General features: G+C 46.6%; 1 long non-coding RNA gene and 1 other non-coding gene across 3 annotated transcripts; both read right to left on the bottom strand.

The window, feature by feature from the left end:
• Positions 1-2,193: 2,193 nt before the first annotated feature.
• On the bottom strand, positions 2,194-2,725 carry LOC119868524. The gene is made up of 2 exons (XR_005387436.1): positions 2,668-2,725; positions 2,194-2,287 (listed from the first exon to the last, which is right to left on the bottom strand). It is a non-coding gene; the product is annotated as an integrator complex subunit 6-like (transcript).
• Positions 2,726-4,763: 2,038 nt separating this feature from the next.
• On the bottom strand, positions 4,764-20,200 carry LOC119879295. Of its 2 annotated transcripts, none has more exons than XR_005387434.1 (3): positions 20,039-20,200; positions 19,592-19,757; positions 4,764-4,825 (listed from the first exon to the last, which is right to left on the bottom strand). It is a non-coding gene; the product is annotated as an uncharacterized LOC119879295 (long non-coding RNA). The 2 variants fall into 2 exon arrangements; XR_005387435.1 differs by having other exon boundaries at positions 19,592-19,754.
• Between the last annotated feature and the right edge of the window lie 483 nt (positions 20,201-20,683).

Below are 20,683 nucleotides of genomic sequence, written 5' to 3'. Positions count from 1 at the left end.
TTCAGCCAATGAGGGCCAGTCACAGCCCAGCCAATGAAGGATACTTACAGCCCACCCAGGGATAGATAGTCACATCTCAGCCAATGAGGGACAGTCACAGCATAGCCAATGAGGGATAATGACAGCCAGCCAATGTGGAACCTCTCTACATTCAAATGTAGGTTTAACTCAAATGAACTTCTTGTTTCCAACTGCCCCTCTCCTCTTTATAAGAGCCTTCCTCTCCTTGGTTTTCTGGACTTGCCTATGATTTTACTATAGTGTGATTTTCCTGAAAATATAGAACAGGTTTATTTTTAAGGTTAACGACTCCTTCACTTGGCAAGGCTAACTCTTCGTACTTTTAAGTCTTTACACCTCAATTCAGTAAGGAATCCAGTTTTCCTTTAGTGAAATTTAGACATAGTGCTGCTCCATCTCAAGAGCACGTGCCATGGACTGAGGGACACCAGGGTTTAACTATGGCTTCAGCGCCAAGCCAGCTGTCCGACCTGGAGCAAGGACATTCTCTCTGGGGACTAAGTATCCTCAGTAGTTAAGAAGAAATCGGTCCCCTGCCTCTTAAGATGGCTGTGAGGTGGAGAGGAGCAGGACGGTAAGAATCCAAAGCCCACGCTGGCCCGTGTGAGGTGCTCTATAAATATTCTGCTCAGGCTTGGCGCTGCCTAGAGGAGAGTCACAACCCAGTACCAGGGAGAGGCTACAAGCACTGAGACAGAGAGAGTTCACGGGGGTCACTCACTGACTGTCAGTGATCTAGTGATAGTGACACTGCCTAGGTTTAGGTTGGATGGATCCTCTCCCTCAATCATCAGGCAAACCTGGGGCTCTGGCACAGTGTTGGGATATGGAAACTGACTGGAAGGACACAGGGTTTGTAACTACATGAGACAATGTGGAGGACTGTGTCCATGAGGTTTGGCTTATTCTCGGCACTCTCATGATTTTCATTAAAGTCAAAGGAAAACATTACAAGTCACTTCAGGCAGGACATCTAATGGTGGGCCCATGGTAAGTAAGGTGGGAGTCATGCCCTCAGACCGAGCCCTATAAGGACCTGAGAGGATGTCTCATACAAATCAACAAGAATGGAGAATGTATAGGGTGCTGACTGGCTGAGACAGTGGAGGCAATGACTCTGGATCTCCGGGTTGTGAGTTCAGGCCCCTCAGAGTGCAGACATTACTTAAAAATAAAATTTTAAAAAAGGAGTTGCCCAGGTTTTTTAAGTCAGTTAAGTGACTCACTCTTGATTTCAGCATAAGTCATATACCAGGGTTGTAACATTGAGCATCTCATCAGGCTCTGTGCCAGATGTGGAACCTGCTTAAGAATCTCACTCTCCTCCTTCTGCCACTTCATGCTCTCCCTCTCATAAAAATAAAGGAACTGGCTGGTGTAGAAGACAATTATAAATACAGGCTAAAGGCTTGTGATCAGCTGAGGAGCTAGGATTTACTGTAACCTGATGACTAAATAGTGTTGCCCCACCCTCAGAAGGAAACAAAAAATTCATTCAAACTAAATACTTAGGGCAAAAGCCAGGTTTTAATAACAGAAACTTATAACATTCAAGTTGCAATGCTTTTGCTTAGCCTCAAGAAAACAATTTTCAGAGTGAACTCATGCCAGGAGGCGTCAACAATATCAAATTGCATCCAGGACAGCCACCTGGTTCTGCTTTCTCATTGATCATTTCCATAATAAGTTTATAAGTTGTGGGTGTGAGTATCTTTCTTGAGAAAGTGGTCCAATTCTAGTTTGTCTAGTACCTCCTGAAGGTGACCGATTAGGTCTTGTCTTTGGACTCTGAAAATAAAGAGAGACATCATTAACCAAAAGATACCTAAAGAACCTATAAAGCAATATTCTCTGTAGAAAATGCAAGGAGGAGTAACATTTGCATGAGAACAAAAAACATATTTGCAAGATAAGGGACAATCCAGCAAATACAAAGAGTGACAGTTCAGGGTCAATGAATGTCCTCCTCAAACTCAGGTGTGAACAGTAGGATCCTTGAGCTTGAAGGAACTGGTGAGACTCAGATAATATCAATCTACATAACTGGAGATGGCATGAACTCTGAGTGAAGACCAAGGTTTGAGAAATTCCAGCAGGGCCCAATACCACCTCTCCCCAAGCAACCCACTGGGCCCCCTGAGAAACACACTAGACAATTCTTCCTACACTCACCTCACTGCTTGCTTCATGGCATATACCACGAACTTTCTCTGCAGTTCTGGAGGTCCCTGCACTCCTTCAAGCAATTTGAGTATTTTTTCATGTTCTGAACATATTTAGAAAAAAAACACCATCAGTATTTGTAAAGAACAAAGAGGATGTAGAACTCAATCTTGGTGTTTCAGTAATCATTCAAGGGCTAGAATGTTAAAGCATGTGAGTTTTCCATGCTTACATACAGACATTCAAACACAGCCACCAATGGAGCTCTCAGAAACAATAAGCAATTAAGGAATACAAAGGACTAAAAAAAAAAAGTTTACTAGCACATTTCTGTTCAAATAATGAGGTAATGAGGAACTATTCTAATTGTGAAAACACAATTCTGGCAAAGGATGAGCCTCAACAAGTCGGTTGGATCTAGTCTAACTCAAAGAATGAGAAAGACTTGCTCTGGTTTCATGGAGAGAAATTCTTTTTACTTACGTCCTCCAAACTCTCGAATTTCCTTCTTCAACTGCTCTTTGACTTCCATATTGATCACTATTGGTATTGGCAGTTTATCTGGCACATCTCCCGACACAGACATTGCTGCGACCTTGAAGTCATCTGCAGAGAGACAACTGGTAAAGATTATTCTTACCAGTGCATTACTACCAGTTTTGTGAAGCAGCCCACCCTTGCTGATGGCACTTAAGTCATGAGACAAAGAATCCAAGTGACCGTGTGGAATGCCATCTCCTGACATATTCATAAGCTCTGGAGGAACAGATTTTGATAAGAGGCCATTGGGGATGGGGGGTGGGGTTTGACCACTTCTCGTCCCCTCCCCATGGGTACTATGAAAGACAGGTGCATCTGGAAACCAGATTGAATGTGGAGCTGCAATCATGAGCATTTCAACAACCCCACACAGACATCATCCACATGCTCCGTGTCTCTAAAGTTTTCATTTCATAGCAGAAGGCGATACCAGATAGATGGATCGGACCTAAAAATTGGACCTCAAGAAAAATAATGCAATAAAGAAGCCTCTTATATTCCTGAACTGTGTGTACATATAGAAACCTACTTGGACACGATAACCAATTAAAAACCCTTCACAGAGCCGTGGCACCCTTCAATTAATGTCCCCTTGATGCCCTCAACAAGTGGAAAAGCTAAATGTGTCCCTTGGTATCAGAATGCCTCAATTGGAACTCCATCACCAAAAATCCCAGCTAGTAAATGACAATCCTCTTCAGTCTTTTCCATCACAGAAATTTAATTTGCTGTACTCCAAGTGTGATGGGTCTACTTCATTCAATCATCTTCCTCTTGCCAAGCATCAAGCCAACACTGGGGATCAGCAGTGAACAAGACAGAAGAAACCCTTCCCTTTTGGAATGTATAACCCTGGTGGTAGGTATAAAATGAGCAAAGGAAAAAATACAGTTTGTGTCAGGAAGTAAGTAAGCAGGGATGTTACAGACAGCAGAAGGGGAAGCATCCATGAGTGTGTTGTCAGCCAGGGCCCTCTGAGGAGGTGACGCCTGGGCAGAGGCAGGAGCAGGAGACAGAGCCAGCCTGTGCATACACAAAGCAGGAGTTCCAGGGGCCCTGAGGGCCATGCAGGCCCCCTAGAGTGGGACAAACCAGGGGTGGGTAGCAATGGACACACAGGGTTAGCAAGCAGGACACAGAGAGGATAGCTGATGGTAGGAGACGATGGCAGGTCTAGGTCCTGTAGTGTGTGTAGACCAGCATTTGGATCTCAGAATCTGTGCATAATAGAGGGTGGAGTTGATGACGCTAATGATGCACGTGTCAAGAACTGATAACTCGGGATCCCTGGGTGGCGCAGCGGTTTGGCGCCTGCCTTTGGCCCAGGGCGCGATCCTGGAGACCCGGGATCGAATCCCACGTCGGGCTTACGGTGCATGGAGCCTGCTTCTCCCTCTGCCTATGTCTCCTGCCTCTCTCTCTCTCTCTCTCTCTCTCTCTCTGTGACTATCATAAATAAATAAACATTAAAAAAAAAAGAACTGATAACTCTGTGGACATGGTCACTCTGGGCACACAGCAATAGATGAGCTCCCAGGGTCAAGTGGGGAAGCAGGACGTAAGCTCAGAAACTAGGGGAGCAGGTGAATGAGGCAGGAGGCACCATGGAATGAGGCACAGTGTAATGATGGGACTCAGGAACAATGACAGTACTAAGAGTCTCTGGAGAAAGAAGAGCACAAGGAAGAATGAAAAGGCATATTCAAGAAGAAGGAACGCAGTAGGGTGAGGAGGGGAAGCCCGAAATGTTTCTAGGAAGGACAGAGGTGAACATCAGTGTGGCTAAGAAAATTGAGGGTAGCATCAGCCAGAGCTGGTAACCTGGATGGGAAATGCTCCCGTGGCATATGGAGGGCCAGAGACAGGGCTTCCGTGAGTGAGGTCAGGAACGGGGGGAGGTAGGACAGGCATCCTCACCATCTTCCAAGGTCATGGCTGAGCCTCCGGGGTGGGATGTTCCCCTCTCCTTCCTCTTTCACTGACAGCTAGTGCCATCCTCTGCATTTTCTTAGACGGAAGGAGGAGTGATGGGTTTCCAGGATGTTTCTTTTGGCTTTGGGGGCACAACAGCAGACTCCTCTGCTTTATCAGTCATCATTTCCTGAGGAGCATCAAGAAACGTGTTCCATTAATGACTAAAACGCAACACTACCTACACAGTATGGAGGGTCCTTAACAAGTTTAAAAATAGAACGACTGCTGGAAAGATTGATAAGTTCCAGCAATCTTCCTACTAGGGTACTTACCCAAAGGATTACAAACTTACTGATTTGAAGGGGCGCATTGTTATAGCAGCATTTGCTACAAGACCCAAAACTATGGTAAGAGCACAGATGTCCATCGACTGATAAGTGTACAAAGAACAGGTGGTGTATATACAATGGAATATTACACAGCCATCAAAACCATGAAATCTTGCAATTACTTAGATGGAGCTAAGAGCATAGTCCTAATTGAAATAAAACAGAGAAAAGCAAATAGGCTATGATTTCACTCATATTTGGAATTTAAGAAACAAAAACTAACTTAGGAGCCTCTCATGTTCTGTCACCCTCTCTGATATTTCCCACTCATTTTCTCTCCTTTCCCCTTTAAGCCCTTTCACTATTTCTTATATTCCCAGTATGAATGAAACCATATAATGTTTGTCCTAACTCTGGGAAATGAACAAGGGGGTAGTGGAAGAGGAGGTGGGTGGGGGGACAGAGTGACTGGGTGACGGGCACTGAGGGGACCTTGATGGGATGAGCACTGGGTGTTATACTATACGTTGGCAAATCGAACTCTGATAAAATAATATACAAAAAAAAAAGAAACAAAACTGATGAACGTGGGGGGAAAAGGTGGGGCCAAACCATCAAAAAGACTCCTAACTACAGAGGACCAAACCAAGGTTTAGTAGAGGGGAGATGGCATGGGGTCGGGTCTAATGTGTGACAGGGCCCTTAAAGAGGACAGTTGTTGTGATGAGCACCACGTAATGCATGGCAGTGTAGAATCACTGAATTCTACCCCTGAAACTAATAGTAATTTGTATTTTAATTCACTGGAGTTGGAATAAAAACTTGAAAAATTAATGCAAGCATTCCAAAACTGCTTTCTACACATGTATATACATATGCATCTGGGTCATTTTATATGAGGTTTAATAGGGGAACACTTTTCAATGATTGCCCACTCAAATATCTGTTTTCAGGAACTCAGCCTAATTTCCATCCAGTCCATGTGAAAATGGGAGAAGCTAACATACAGGTGTTGCCCAAAGGCAAACAATGCATATGATGAATCAGATTGCTTCCAGAATGTGTATGCCTCAGCAAGAATTGAATAGACACGTGATACAACTTGGTTGAAGTACAAACCATCCTGTGAAAATCCTTTCAGGGGAAATCACTTCATTTCCTTTCTTGATTTAAGGTGAACATTACCATATTGTCTGAATCTTCACAGAATTCCCCTTAGTAGAGGGTAAGAGGAGAACTCTTTAATCCACCCACTTCCAATGGCAGGGAGTTCAAACACATCAGACTAGGAGCCATGTGATGAGCACTGTCAATGTTGCTGATGGATCAAATGGTTTCGTATTGGTATGAGAGATTACTGGAAATGTCTTCTCACCCTAGGATAACCCCCCACATTTGCCCCAGCATGTTGTCAAATATTTGTGGTCAATACCTCTTATGAACCATGGACAGTTTCCCTTCAGCAGGAGTGCCAAAGAGGGAAATGATTTTCATGGAACTTTCCTTCCAGCTAGATTGCCTGCTAAATGTTTTCCTTGTACTGACCCACTTAATCTTCCACAGGGCCCGCTGGTTTGCAACACTGGACACTCCCCAGGGTGAGGTAAGAAACTGGCCCCCCTACCTCAAAGAGCAGAGAGAGGATGAAGGAAGAGGACCATAAACCAGATTGGTAGATATCAGGTGTAACAAGCGAGGACATTTACATGCGAGGCTTGTCTTTGGCTGTCAGGAGGAACAGATAATCCACCCCTCCTGCCAGACCCTTCAGGATTATATGACCTCAATTACGTTCAGTCACATAGGTGCACATCCCAGCAGCAATCATGCCCCCTCCATGAGCTCCTCAGACACTCCATCCCCTCAGGACTGACTATGATAATCATGCCCATTTCCCTCTGCCACAATGTGCCCTGGGGTTCCTTGGGCATACAGGTAGATCCTCTGGTGGCTCTCTGGCTACACCAACTGTTGGATTGCTTCCTTTGCTGGGCCTAAGAGTAGCCCCACCCCCACCCCCGTAGAAAGTTCTTCGCAACCTGGTGCCCAATCTGTAACGGGACACCACAGGAGCTACACAGAAGTCCAAGGTTGGAAAAACAGGTACAACAGTGTTTGTATGGGAAGGCCGTCCCCTTATGCAAGAATCCCAGTTGTGGCCTGCTCTCCCTAACATTGTCCTGTGGCGTGCAGCATCAGGAAACTGACCTCATTAATGCCTCCCACACATGCTGGGCAAGGAAGGCAGCAGTCAGGCCAGACGAGATGGACTGGGAGCAGGACCCGCCAGAGCAGGACCCCACCTGCTCCCCTCTAACAACAGTGTGGGCTTCCAACTGGGTATGGTGCATCTCGGCAGAGAGGGGGATCCCAGGGGGCATGGAACCCTTTCCTCTCCCTCACAGCTGTGAGGAAACACACTCTTCCTGCCAGAGATCCCCTTGCAAATCCCAGAAGATCCCATCTCTCCCGGGACCCATGGGGCTTAGTGTCCTGAGCGCAGCAGAGCACAGTGATCCACTGTGAGAGTCAGGCTGTGCCTGTCTCCTGAGACTTCCATAGCCTTATGAGGCTAAGTGTCTCTCAGGGGACCCCAGTCCAGGGTATGGGGTAAGAAACAGGCTCTATTGCTTCGTCATTCAAATACATTATAGCTGGGACAGTACTGTAGTCCACCAGAACAAGGTGGATTTACTGTAGGCTATTTAATCTGCTGTTTTATTTTTTATTTTTTTTTTAAAGATTTTATTTATTTATTCATAGAGACCACAGCTAGAGAGAGAGACAGAGACACAGGCAGAGGGAGAAGCAGGCTCCATGCAGGAGCCCGATGTGGGACTCGATCCCGGAGTCTCCAGGATCACACCCTGGGCTGCAGGCGGCGCTAAACCGCTGCGCCACTGGGGCCTGCCCTAATCTGCTGTTTTAATTTCCCATTCTTCCCTTCTACCATCCCGCTGCCCACAGCTCAATGGGACATGGAACTTTCACACCATGTCAAGTTTCTCTGCCCAGTCTTTCATATCATGACCCTTAAACATGACCCAGATCCCTGTCTATTTGACAAGGGTATGTCTACACAGAAATCTTCTCCCATCCCCTAATGGTGGCGGCCTGTTTTGCTCATTAGGAGAAAAGCTTCCATTAGGCCAGATATGTTGTCTACACAAAGGATGGCATATTGAGAACCCTCACTGGGATGGGGGGCCCACGTATCCCTTACCACCCCCACATCAGGTGAGAACTCGGGCAGATGGTGCCAGATTCCTCTGGAGGTTGCCTGAGGCCCTGTTCAGAAGGCACAGGGCAGGCTGCTGTTGCATTAACATAGTCCCTGTGTTGTTTAGGACCATTCTGCCTGGTGTTGCACTGTGACCTTCCTGCCCACTCATGCGAGCTGCCAGATCTATGGGAGGGGCAGGCGCTAGGGCTCTGGTAGGGCATCAGCTTCCTCCTGGCCAGGAGTCTCAGTGCCTTAGGAGCCAGAGTGTGCAAGACAGCAAAGACAGCCTGGCAGACAAACCCAGATATCTCCCCACATACCCTGACCTCACGAGGACTTATTCTTGATCATCCACCCTCAGCATCCCAGTGTCCAGGCTCTAGGGAACATCCCTGCATTTCAGACCACCTGTCAGCGCTTACATTCTGGGCCCCCTTGGTCTAGCAGTCATCGCCACGCATCCCAGAGCCACATGAACCACACCTGGAAGTGTGCCTTGGCCTTTGGCTGGGTGGGGTGGTCTTCAAGCATCTGATGGACCTCCACACCTCCCCACACAGAGAGTGAAGGCCAAGCCTGGAATTCCCCAGTGATGCCTCCTTCTCCAAACCTATTTCTCTGGTCTCCTGGCTGACTGACCCCTGGAGATTACTGTGCAGCTTCTGGGTGAATTCAGACACTCATCCGTTACAAGGGGGGGCGGCAAGAAGGGACCAGGGAAATCAGCAGACCACACCACATGGGTCCTGGCAGGTTTAAGAAGCAAAGGATGTACATACAAGGCTGGTCTTGGGCAGCTGCATGAGGAGATCTTCACAGAGCTGGCCAGAACAAAAGAAGTTGTATAGACAACTATACGGAGTTCATTTCAGGCACATTCCAGATGTGCCCAGCAACCCTTACTCTGAAGCTGTGGCCTTGCCACAGTTCCTAAGGGGGATCAGAACTTACATTCAATGAGGTGGGGCGTGTGAGGGGGGTTCTGGTGATTGGGGCAGCTTGGAGTCAATGGGAGATCAAGTTTCTCAGGAACTCCTCCAACAAAGACAAAATTCTGGCAAAAAATTAAAATGAACTAAGGAAGGGGAGCTCTAGGGGGGTCAGGAGCGATCATCCAGCGCAAAGATTCCCATGGTGGGTGGCTGGCTTACAGACAGGAGCCCTCTCCTGGCTCAGCAGCCATCAGCGTGCAGGATTATCCTTCATCAAAATCCTTTTTACTGGGCAGAAGACCATCTTATGAAAGCGAGATGAGGAAGGGGCAGGACTTGTTAAGAGTGGCTAGAAGAAGGACTAACAGGCCCGGAAATGCACACTGAGGCTCCAAGTGCTTGTTCACCACATTCACAAGGAACCTAAGAAACAGGAGTGACTAATGGAAAATCATAGCAGTGGGCTTGCTGCTACTTCCCTCAGCCCACAATCGACTAGTTTGTTGTTTTGCCAATGTCTTGTGACGTTGCTGAGTGTGAATCCATTTGTCCTGAGAACTATCATGCCCTTCAAACTACCTTAGAAATATTTTAACTGAGAAATTTCAATTGCATTCACTTTATATGCAAATTTTTTAATTGCATTTAATTTGGAGATGTTGAGGATCTGGGATGGGACTAAAGTGACCATGTGAGGGGTGAGCAGCATGGGATTCTGACCAGGCCTCACAGTTGAGTCCAGTCGAGCACAGAAGCTGCCCATCCTTTAGTTTCTCGGGGTGCCAGCCTGGCATCCTCCGTGGTAGCGCCCTGCAGAAAGAAGGGCAGAAAGAGCTCTTTTCCCCTCTCACAGCTGCTCCGCACTCTCCTGTGTAGTCACAAGTGGAGTCTGGGAGAGGCGGGGCAAGACGGCGGAAGAGTAGGATTCCCCAAGTCACCAGTCCCCACCGACTAACTTACCTACATAACTTCGAATCATCCTCAAAACCTACGAATTCGGCCCTGAGATTTAAGAAGAGAACAGCTGGAATGCTACAGAGAGAAGAGTTCGCCCTTCTATCAAGGTAGGAAGACGGAAAAAATTAAAGGAAATAAAAAAGCATCCAAGGGGGAGGGGCCCCCCGAGGAGCGGGCTAAGGCTGGGCGGCAAAGAGCCTCCGGGGCAGGAAAGCCCAGTCCCGGAGAGAAGCAGGAGCTTTACCAATCTTCCCGGATGGAAAGGCGCTCGCAGGGAAACTCGGGCAGGATCCCAGGAGGAGCAGTGGAGCCCTCAGGCTCCCAGGGGCACTAGCAGAGGAACTGTGGCCCCAGGGGAGAGCACCCACACCGCCAGCCGAGTACCGGAAAGGGCTGGAGCGCACGCCCGGCGGGGCCCCTGGAGGAGCCCAAGCGGCAGCTCGGGGCAGCGGCTCTGCGCGGAGGGGGCCGTGCAGCCACGAGAGCTGCTCAGGCGGAGGCTCTGTGCCAGGGGGCTGCGGGACCCCAGGAGCAGCTCAGGCGGCGGCTCCGCGCAGTGGGGGCTGTGCGGCCCTGGGAGCGCGATTCCAGCGGCAAAGGCCCTGGAGCCCAGGGCACGGGGGGACACAGCCCAGGATCGGGCGCTTCACCCGGGACAGATGGAGGCCGGGAGGACACAGGGCAGTAAGGACGCTCCTGCCCCTGGGTGGCCCTGAGCTGTGCAGATTGGCCCCCCTGTCCCCGGAGCATCCAGGCCCCTGTGGACTGGGAGACTGGGTTACGTTACTGCTGGAGCTGACTCCAGGGCTGGAGAGCTGGCCGTCGCCACTTTTGTTGCTCCTCCTGGTATCACCTTGTGCCTGAGGACTGAGCAGGGCCGCCAAGGAGTAGGGGCCTCACAGGATAAACAGCTCCCACTGAACCCTACACTGGCAGGAGGCTGGGCAGCTCCCCCACGTGCACACACCTGAGAATCAGCCACAGCAGGCCCCTCCCCCAAAACACCAGCTGGAAGGACAGGAGAAGAGCAAGTTCTTGACCCGAGCAGCGCTGGAAAGTTCCAGGGGAAGTCGAGGGATTTACAGCATATAGAATCAGAGGATACCCCCCTCGTTTTTGTTTTTTTGTTTGTTCTCCCCCCCTTTTTTCTCTATTTTTCTCCTTTTTTCCAGTACAACGTGGTTTTGGCCACTCTGTTCTGAGCAAAATGACTAGAAGGAAAAACTCACCACAAAAGAAAGAATCAGAAACAGTCCTCTCTCCCACAGAGTTACAAAATTTGGGTTACAATTCAATGTCAGAAAGCCAATTCAGAAACACAATTATAAATCTCCTTTCGGCTCTAGAAAAAAGCATAAAGGATTCAAGAGACTTAACGACCTGCAGAATTAGATCTAATCAGGCTTGAAATTAAAATCAATAAATGAGATGCAATCCAACTGGAGGTCCTAACGATGAGGGTTAACGAGGTAGACGAACAAGTGAGTGCCATAGAAGACAAGTTGATGGCAAGGAAAGAAGCTGAGGAAAAAAGAGACAAACAATCAAAAGATCGTGAGGATAGGTTAAGGGAAATAAAGGACAGCCTCAAGAAGGAAAAATCTACGTTTGAATTGCGGTTCCCGAGAGGGACACAGGACCAGAAAGTGTATTTGAAACAAATCATAGCTGAGAACTTCCCTAACTTTGGAAGGGAAACAGGCATTCAGATCAGGAAATAGAGAGATCCCCCCTAAAATTAATAAAAACCACTCAACACCTCGACATTTAATAGTGAAACTTGCAAATTCCAAAGGTAAAGAGAGATCCTTAAAGCAGCAAGAGACAACGAGATCCCTAACCTTTATGGGGAGAAGTATTAGGTTAACAGCATTGCCTCTCCACAGAGAACTGGAAGGCCAGAGAGGGCTGGCAGGATATAGTCAGGGAGAAGAGACCTGCAGCCAAGAATACTTTATCCAGCAAGGCTCTCATTCAGAATAGAAAGAGAGAGAAAGAGCTTCCAAGATAGGCAGAAACGAAAGAATATGTGACCACCAACCAGCTCTGCAAGAAATATTAAGGGGGACTCTTTAAGAGAAAGAGGAAGTCCAAGGAAACAACCCACAAAAACAGGGACTGAATAGGTATCATGATGACACTAAATTCATATCTTTCAATAGTAACTCTGAACATGAATGGGCTTAATGACCCCATCAAAAAGCGCAGGGTTTCAGACTGGATAAAAAGGCAATACCCATCTATTTGCTGTCTACAAGAGACTCATTTTATTTTATTTTATTTTAAATTTTTTTAAAATTTATTTATGATAGTCACACACGAGAGAGAGAGAGAGAGAGAGAGAGAGAGAGAGAGAGAGAGAGAGGCAGAGACACAGGCAGAGGGAGAAGCAGGCTCCACGCACCAGGAGCCCGATGTGGGATTTGATCCCTGGTCTCCAGGATCGCGCCCTGGGCCAAAAGCAGGCGCCAAACCGCTGCGCCCCCCAGGGATCCCCAAGAGACTCATTTTAGACGTAAGGACACCTACAGCCTGAAATAAAAGGTTGGAGAACCATTTACCATTCAAATGGTCCTCAAAGAAAGCAGGGGTAGCCCATCCTTATATCAGATAATTAATGTTTATCCCAAAGACTGTAGTAAGAGATGAAGAGGGGGCAGCCCGGGGGACTCAGCGGTTTGGTGCCGCCATCAGTCCAGGGCATCATCCTGAAAACTTGGGATCGAGTCCCACATCGAGCTCCCTGTGTGGAGCCTGCTTCTCCCTCTGCCTGTGTCTCTGCCTCTCTCTCTCTCTCTCTCTGTCTCTCTTGAGTAAATAAAATCTTTTTTAAAAAGTTTTCTAAAAAAGAGAGATAAAGATGGACACTATATCATTCTTAAAGGATCTATCCAATAAGAGGACCTAACCAATCAATCAATATTCTGCCCCGAATGTGAGAGCTGCCAAGTATATCAATCAGTTAATAACCAAAGTTAAGACATACTTAGATAATAATACACTTATACTTGGAGACTTGAACGCAGCGCTTTCTACAATCCATGGATCTTCTAAGCACAACATCTCAAAGAAAACAAGAGCTTTAAATGATACGCCTGTATCAAGTGGATTTCACAGATATTTACAACTTTACATCCAAAGGCAACTGAATACACATTCTTCTCAAGTGCACATGGAACTTTCTCCAGAATAGACAAGTGGAGTCTGGGCACCCTAGAAGGGCCTTGGTATACTGACATTCTGCACACTAAGATCCACATGTAATAAAAACATTGCCTTTTTATGAAGAGACTCCAGGCTTTGATCATACTAAATGTGAAAAGTGGTGGTTGCTGCCAGGTGGTACAATTTCTGCTGATTTCCAAATGGATCGTGTGTTTTCTATTTCACTTGCCTGGGAACACTATTTTACATAGGTTGCTTTCAATCACAGAAACAGAAAACTATCCTGTTCTAGCTAAAATGATAGAGATGCTGACAGCTAAGTGGAGATTTGCATCAAATGAGGCTGAATCCTGTAACAATATAGAACTAAGGGCCTGGTCCCATTCCCTGGGTTCTCTTCTGCTTCTTTTTGAAACTACTCCATCCCAATTCCAGCTCCTCCTCATGATCGCAACTTGGCTGCTGGGATCCTCACTTGCATGCTACTCCAGTCCTGTGTAGCAGAAGAATGCGATCACATCTCTCCCTTGGGCTTCCTGAAGAAGTCCTAAGGTGTACTGTGATGGAATCCTTTCATTCCCCATATCCACCTGCAACAATTATTTTGCTCTACAGGGCATCAATCAGAACGTGACAACTTACTTAGCTCAGGCCTCATATACCAAATGCACATATTGAAAGATACCACGCCCAATAGGTTTGATCATGTCCTTATATACAGAATCCTGTTTTCAACAATCAGAACATAAATTCTTAGGGATGCCTGGATGGCTTGGTGGCTGAGCGTCTGCCTTTGGCTCAGGGCATGATCCCAGAGTTCCACGATCGAGTCCCGCATCAGGCTTCCTTCATGGGCCTGCTTCTCCCTCTGCCTCTCTCTCTCTCTCTCCTCTCTCTCTCTTTCTCTCTCTCTCATGAATAAATAAATAAAATCTTTTTTAAAAAAAGAACATAAATCCTTCTCAAGCATGCAAGCATTAGCAAAGGTGACAACAAAACCAAATCCTAAATTTCAAGCAGAATATGTTCTCTAAACAAAATGAAATCAAATTAGTACTTCTAAGCAATACAAAAAAGGCCCTCCAAAACTTGATAACATGATTCTCAATCAATACTTGCTATTTGTTTTTTGTTTGTCTGTCTAGGAAAGCCTCACATGACAGAATCTGTGGGACACAGGTAAGGAGAAACAGAGAGGAAAATGTATAGCTTTATATGCTTCTGTAAGAAAATAAAATGGCTGCAAATACTGAGGTCTGTCCATGGAGGGAGATACAAAACGACTACAAAAAATCCCAGGACAGTAGAGCGAGAGCTACACTGTGTTCTGAACATGGTGTGTCCCCACAAGCATGTGTTGAAATCCAAACCCCCATAGAAGCAGGTATTAGGAGGCATCAGGGACCATTGACAGGTCCTGATTTCAGGACAGGGTCATGACCCCAAATGAGTTTTAGTGCCTCAGAAAGAAGGCTCCACAGAGACCCCGAACCCTCTGAGCACTGAGGGCAGAGAGAGGGCACCAGGCTCTGAACCAGGCAGCAGGCCTTGCCTAGAACGCCCTGGTGCCAGTACCCTGGTGGTCCTGGGCTTCCCGGCCTCCAGAGGTGGGGCCAAGACGTGTCTGTCCTCGTCACCTTCCCAGTTCGTGGCATGTTACTATGGCAGACGGAACACACTAAGACCGCTCCTCAAAGCAAAGCGTAAGTTAATGACAGGGAAAAGGAAAATAACCATAAATATGCTCAACACAAGCAGAAATTGGTCGCTGACAGGACTAAGAGCCCACGCCATCCTTGGCTCGATTATCAAGGACAATTTAGCCACAGATAAGCAACACTAGCAAACAAGCAGGAGACCGAGCCCTGCAACCAGAAGACAGCAGGAACACCCAGAATGATGTTATATCAAATTTGGAATCTGAGATGAAATAGACACTTTTCTAGAGCAATGAAACATACCAAATCCCACCAAGTAAAAACAGAAAACCAAAACACTAGTATATGTGGCACAACTTTTAGCCCCAACTGAAGATCCTTCCTATCCCAAAGGCTTTCTCGAGGAGTCCTTCACACATTCAGGAGGGAAAATTTACCAGTCTTACGCAGACTCCTTCAGAAAAGAGAAGAAAGGGTTGTGAGTTCTCTTCTCATTTTATGAGGACAGTATAAACCTGTTGCCAGGGCAGTCCAGGTGGCTCGGCGGTTTAGCGCCGCCTTCAGCCCAGGGCGAGATCCTGGAGACCCGGGATCGAGTCCCATGTCAGGCTCCCTGCATGGAGCCTGCTTCTCCCTCTGCCTGTGTCTATGCCTCTCTCTCTCCCTGTGTGTGTCTTTCACGAATAAATAAATAAAATATTTTTTAAAAATAAAATAAAAAATAAACATGTTGCCAGCATCAAAGAAAAATATTGAAAGATAGGAAAGTGAAAGATTCAGATCTCTCTCCTGAATATAGGCACACAACTCCTAAACAAATGGTTAACAAATGAAATTAAATAAGACATAAAAAACCAAGCGTTGGTGGTTGCTGGGTCTATTGCTGAAAGGCAAGACTGGTTTCGCCCTGGAACATCCATCAGTATAATGTGCTACATTAACAGCAAAAACCAGGAAAAGTCACAGGTTGAAAAACCAGGTTGAAGGTAGTACCTACTCATGGTAAACAATATCAGCAACTTCAGATAAAAGGAACCTTCTTTTTTTTGTTTTGTTTTGTTTTCTTTAACTTAAGAAAGGTTATCCGCCAAAAAATAGACAACCAACCAAATATATTGCTGTATTTAATGATGACATAACCATCCATTTTTTTTCTTGACTTTAAAAAAAGACAAGGGTGTCCACTGTGTATTCAAGAACATACTGCAGGAAATAAAAAACCAAAAACAAAAACCAAAAATAAATAACTAAAAATTAATATTTAGAAAAAAAACATACTGCAGGAACTAAAAAATGACAGTAAACATGGTAATTATAATTTTGGAAAAGTAGAAGTGATATTGTCATTGTTCACAGTTGACATGATTTCTGACACAGAATATCCAAAAGGATGTAAAGTATTGAGAATTAACGAGTGTATAATTGTCAAGTTACTGGACATTAGAGAAGAATCCAATCACCTGTATTTCTGTGTCATAACAAATAAATTAGAAAAAGATAGTTAAAATACCATAAGAACAGTGCCAAGAATATCAAGGGCACTTGCTGGCTCAGTTGGTGGATGGTGGGACTGTTGATCTGGTGGTTGTGAGTTCGAGCCCCAAGTTGGATGCACAGATTACTTAAAAATAAAAAAAAATTAAAAATAAGAGAACATCAAAACCCATCAAGTAAACCTAACAATAGGTATGGCTGAAGCATTGAACATAAAACTTACAGAAATCAAAGGATTCAGTATTTGGAGAGAAATACATATCTTGTGGATTGGAAGACTCATACTAATTCACTGTTGTCAACTGCCAGAATAATTACTGCATCACTTAAAATGTAAATAATTTTACTATTTTCATTTTTTAAAAGATTGTATTTATTCATGACAGACACACAGAGGCAGAGACATAGGGACAGGGAGAGGGAGTCTCCCTGTGGGGAGCCCAGTGTGGGACTCGATCCCAGGACATTGGGATCACGACCTGAGCCAAAGGCAGACGCTCAACCACTGAGCCACTCAGGCATCCCCAGATGAGAATAATTTATTTTATTTAAATTAAAAAGAAATCCACTCTGTTATAATTGGTGGAAATTCAGGCGCTGATAATAAATAGTATATGGAATTCAAAGGGTTTGGAATAGCTGAGACCATCTTTTGGCAAAAGTACCGAGTTGGAAGACAAATACGGGCAGACAGCTGACTTACTGGAAAGGAGGAGCAATGAGAAATCTGTGGTATTGGAGCAAGAGTGGATGGATTCACCAGTGTGACAGGACAGAGAGTCTAGAAATAAATCCGGAAACAGAAATTCCTAGATTACTGACAATGGGGCTGGTAAAACTTTGTGCTCCATTCACTAAGTCCACCTGCTCCTTACTGGGAACTGCGTCTAACCTCCATCCTGTCCACATCACATAGATCTCTGATGAACAGATGATCTAGAAGGAAACTTAGGATATTACTTTTGTGTCCTTAAAGCAGGCAAAGCTTTTGAAAAGAACAAAGCACTGACTTTGAGTAATAAATTGATTAGACTAATTAAACTGAGAATTTCTGTTCATCAAGAGACACTATTAAGAGAGTTACATAGGGGAGTGCCTGGGTGCCTGAATTGGTTAAGGGCCTGCCTTCCATTCAGGTCATGATCTAAGGGTCCTGACGTGATCAGCATTGGGCTCCCTGCTCATTGGGGAGTCTGTTCCCATCTGTCCCTCTCCCCCACTCATGCTCCCTCTCTCTCTCTCTCTCCATCTCTCTCTGTCTCTCTCTCTGTCTCTCTCTCTCTCTCTCTCACACACACACACACACACACACACACACACACACGTGCCTATGCAGCGATATCTCTCACAAATAAATAAAATCCTAAATAAAAAAGAGAGAGTGACAGCGAGTGATATGAGGTACTTGAGTGGCTCAGTTTCTTAAAAATCTGACTTTTGATTTCAGATCAGGTCATGATCTCAGAGCAGTGAGGTCAAGCCCCAAGTTGCAGTCACGCTGGGTGTGTAACCTACATGAGATTCTCTTTCTCACTCCGCCTCTGCTGCTCCCAGCCTCCATCCTCCAGCTACAGTGCCCAGAGTCCCCCTCGTTTAAAAAAAGAAATAGGAAAGAGCAATAAAGTTAAAACAGATCAGCTGATGACATGCAAAATTTTATATTAAATATGTGTAAATATCAATATATGTTGAGCTAGAGATGATTTTAATAATACAAATATCTCAATAAAATGTAGGTAAAAGTCCTGGAACAGCTTTTCAAAAGAGACATAGGTCAATAGGCAGTAAACGTATCAACCAGAACAAAATGCACATTTAACATGAGAGGTCCCTGCACACCCACCAGCGTGGCCGAGATTAAAGACTACCTTTATAGCATATGTTCGCGATTATATAATGCAACAAAGTCACATACATGGTCAGCCCTAGATTCTCACTTGATACCCAAAGTCATTGAAAGGCTTAGATAGAGCCCTGCAAGACCGAGATACAAAAATCAAGGAAAAGTATTCAACCACAGGCTGAGACAGAGCATCCCCGTAACAACAACCTGCCTCCAAAAAAAAAAAAAAAAAAAAAGTGCATTATAGCGCCCTTACCAACACCTCACCCCAAAGACTGGGACAGACCACATCAGGGAGAATCCAGCCCCTAAGGTAGAGCCCCCTAAATGCTCCCCAGCCAGGGCTGAGATACAGTAGCCAAGGAAGAGTAGCGCCCCCGCCCCCCACCTAAGGGAGATGAAGCGCCGAAGGAAACCTCCTCACCAAGGGATGAGAGACAGCACTGAAGGCACATCCACTCTTCTGGGGAGAGATGGACCTTCCCAGGAAGAGTCTCAGCTCCCCAGACCTCAGAGGGAGCACCAAGAAAGAGCCCAAAGCCTCAGTGCTGACAAAGCACCCAAGGTGAAGTTCTCTCCCTGCCAGGACTCAGACGGAGCCCCCCAGGGATATTTCCCTCCAGTCTTAAAGCATCCAAGGACCAGCACCCCCACAGGAGGTGACCAAGCACCCTGGAAAGTCACACGGGACTCTGAGACCTCACCTGGGATCAGCTGAACACCAGAAAAGCCCAGCGTCATCATGGCTGACACAAGCACCCAAGGAAAAGAGCGCCCTGGTTCTGAGCTAAGCACCAAGGAGAGTGTCTCACAGGCTGAGGTAGACGCCCTCAGGGAGAGGAACCCAAGGGCTGGGGTAACGCACCCCAGGAAACATTCCCCTCACAGAGCTTGAATGGATCCCCCGGAAACACTCCCCACCACTCACCCTCCCGGCCTCCCTTGCGGCAGCCACCCCTGCGGCAGCCACCCCTGCGGCAGCCACCCCGCCCCCGCCCTGCTCCTCGCCACCAAAACCCAAATCCCCGAAACCCTGAACCAAACGCCGCCTCTGTATAGGATTAAGATAATCACCCAAAGTCGCGTCCCCACACGGGTCCTGAGAGAGTTCCACAAAGAAAGTCCCTCGCAGAACTCGGAGACAAAACCAAGGAACAGCCTCCTCTCCAACATGGCGGAGATAACCTGCCCAGAACATGCCTCCCCCTGAGTTTAGATCACAACCAAGCAAATGCCTCCACAGGCTGAAGTAGATCCCCCGGGAACACACCACAGCCAAGGAAAAGGCACATCCAGGGCACAGAGAGCCCCCAGGGAAAAAGAATCCACACTCCCAGTGGGAAAATCCTCACCTTGTTCCAGGAGCCCGTCGAGCACCTCACACAACGGCAGTAACGCCTCTCAGGTGGAACTTTCTAGAAAGCGCCCTCTGGGAGTTCCTGGAAATACGCCCCCTGGGGGGTCTGGGAGTGCTGTGCACAGATTGCTGCCATGGGAGAAGACGCTGATGTATTACTACTGCCCCAAGGAAAGGAGAGAAAATGAGTGGGAAATATCAGAGAGGGAGACAGAACATGAGAGACTCCTAACTCTGGGAAACGAACTAGGGGTGGTGGAAAGGGAGGGGGGGGGGGGGGGTGGGGGTGACTGGGTGACGGGCACTGAGGGGGGGGCACTTGACGGGATGAGCACTGGGTGTTATTCTGTATGTTGGCAAACTGAACCCCAATAAAAAAATAAATTTATGCTACTGCCCCAAGGAGTGTAAGGGAAGCTGCAGGCCATGGGGAACGGCTCACCACACTGCCTCACAACAGCCCGGTTCCCCGAGAAGCTGTGTCACAGCCTGGTTGGTACTGGAGGAGCCTCCTGCCTCCCCAGGAGCCTGCCGTGCCAGCTGCCCTGACCCTGGAAGCCAGTCTTCCCAGTCGCGTCTCAGGCGCCCCCTGCAGGAAGAACTCGGTCACACAAGCCATAGGAAAAAACATTTACCGGAACCAGAACATTTTTTACATAACAGCCAAAGGGTTGAATTTCCACTTGACTGGATATACCAAAAATTGACCCACTGTTTTAACGAAAAAAAAAAAAAAAGAGGAAGATTATTTGTTCATCATAATTACTAGGAAAAATTAAAGGTTTTGGTGAAAAAATTGTCTACAAAATATGCTTTGCAGGTTATTCTTGGGGGAGAAATATTCAAAGTATTTATTGCACATAAAGTGAAATCAAGACAAGATTACAAACCGTCATCCCTTCTATTCAACACTCCCTACAGGGGTGCCGCCTGGCACCTGAAGATGGTGAACAGGGCTGTACCCACAGAACAAACTCTCAGACTGTTCACTAATGGACAAACCCCAGGAGTGGTGCTTTCCAGGGAGTCACCAGGCATGTCACTTAGGGACAATTGTCTGGGAATAGAGATTGCTGGGCAGCTCCAA

This window comes from Canis lupus, unplaced genomic scaffold (genome assembly GCF_011100685.1).
Source record: "Canis lupus familiaris isolate Mischka breed German Shepherd unplaced genomic scaffold, alternate assembly UU_Cfam_GSD_1.0 chrUn_S573H735, whole genome shotgun sequence".
Taxonomy (NCBI): Eukaryota; Metazoa; Chordata; class Mammalia; order Carnivora; family Canidae; genus Canis; species Canis lupus.
This window is presented reverse-complemented; position numbering and strand designations above follow the sequence as displayed.